Source organism: Wasmannia auropunctata, unplaced genomic scaffold, assembly GCF_000956235.1.
Source record: "Wasmannia auropunctata unplaced genomic scaffold, wasmannia.A_1.0 LD336116.1, whole genome shotgun sequence".
Taxonomy (NCBI): Eukaryota; Metazoa; Arthropoda; class Insecta; order Hymenoptera; family Formicidae; genus Wasmannia; species Wasmannia auropunctata.
The window spans coordinates 4,352,060-4,354,412 of NW_012026774.1; positions in this window are offsets into that span (position 1 = coordinate 4,352,060).

Genomic DNA, 2,353 nt, shown 5'->3' on the forward strand with positions numbered 1-2,353 from the left:
AATAAGCGCAGTGAAAGAACCAATTAACATGTCGGAAAAGAGTCAACAATAAACTTCGCAATTTTTCAATAATTCGAATATCGATTTAACATGCCTTTTTTAGATAAGATTCTTGTTGCTTATCTCGACAGCTTTCCAAAATTATAATAAAATAGTTTTCCATTAATCACTTTCCGAGTTATAAGGCTTGCAAGTTGCAATACCATTGGCGTTAGCATTATCCAAGTTGTTCGAACAATGGCTAAAATTTTTTGAATATTGTTCAAGATCATGAGCTTGACACACACTAAGAAACAAGCTTTCGAGATAAACTGCAAAAATATGCAATAAAAATGGGAATTTCCATTTAAGAAATTGAAGGTAGAACTTTATGACCTTTAAACGATTATCTAAGGTTAAATTAAAGACACTCTCTTATGTTTCCTTCGAAATCATAAAATTTTTGTCTGAAACATTTTTCTCTAAAATACACTATTCAATAGATAATTGAAATAGTGAATTATATGTGTATATACATATATGTATACATACATATATACATATTTATTGTATATTGCATAAATATATTTTTTTGTTTGCAGATTTCAAGAACGGATAGCGCACGCACGCACGCACGCACGCACGCACGCACGCACGCACGCACGCACGCACGCACGCACGCACGCACGCACGCACACATGTATCTCTTAATTAGCTGCTTATTGGCGCTGTATAGCTGCCATAGCGCTGATAAATATTAGTTGCTACAAGCGCTATACTTAATTATTAAAAAAATATTTGTTAATAAAATATTTGCTGCATTAGCGCTAAATTTATTTCCTATTATATAAAAAATAATTAATTTTTGACAAGCAATATGTCTGTGTATACAAAAAATCATAAAAAGCATATAACGTTGATGCCTACAGATAGATATATAATTGTTAACGGCGAATGGCTGACAGACACGCATATGGACCATTTTCATAATCTTTTACGAAATTGTTCAGAATATATACCTGTGGGCACATGGCGTATACAATTTCCCCATACGATACAACCCATACCAACTGATAAAAAACATTTACAAATATTACATAGTTCATCTGGTTCATTAAATGGACATTGGGTATGCAGTTATTACGATAGAAAAAATATATTTGTATATGATTCTTTAAATAATAAAATTTTGCATAAACATCATGAACAATTTTTGAAAAGATTATTTCCAACATACAACTTTGAAAAAAATCCTGTCAAATTTCCTACTGTGCAACATCAACCAAACTATTGCGATTGCGGTGTTTTTGCTATAGCTTTTGCGACTTCATTATTATTTAATATTAAACCTGATAAAGTAAAATATGAACATAAGTTAATGCGTTTGCATTTGATAAAAATTTTTGAAACAAATGTAATTGAGCATTTTCCACAAGATCCGCAATTTGGTATTGTTCAAAAAATACTTCCTTTAGCAGTAATAAGAGCAAGAGAAATTGAAGCGATTTGTATACGTACGACGCGTCAGTATGAGACTGAAATACAGAAATCGAATCGATTAAAAAGACTTCGTGATAATTATGATAAAAAAAAGTTAAATAAAATACAGTTAACGCTTCGAAATGCTACAGAAGAATTACAATTATCACAAAATATTTCAAAAGAAGCATCGAAGGAAATACAGTTAACCCAAAACGCTTCAAAAAAAGTTATGGAAGAACCTGTGAACAATATTAAGATTAAAAAAGATAATAGCAAGAAATATGCAGAAATCTTATATCAAGAAGATTCAGAAAATAGTCGTGGTACACAGTTAATACAAAGCGTTTCAAAGAAAATTATAGAAGAACTAGTCAATAATATTCATACTGAACAAAATAATATATCTTCTGACAATTTATATCAAAATGATTTAAAAAATAATGATAATGAAAATCACTGTCAATATGAACAGAATTTAGAAAATACATGTACTAAAAGACGTCATCGATACAAACAAGATCTAGAAAATAATCATGCTAAGAAACGTCGTCGAAATCAACAAAATTTAAAAAATAATCGTGCTAAACAAATGTATTGATGTAAAAAGGATTTAGAAAATAATCGTGCTAAAAACGAATACGTTACTTAACAAATGTTCAACATGAACAAGATAGATAAAAAGAAGTAAATAGAAATCGTAAGTGGTTATAATAAACGATATTGTAACGACGAGACCGAGGGTCGTGCACGACATGCGTAACACAAAAATACATGCGATACACACATGCAATTAACACACGTTCGAACGTGAAAACACGGACAGCTCGGCCACCCTTGCACACGTGTGCGCGGCATCGATTGAGATTTCCATGCGGTATCTTTAAGATCTCCG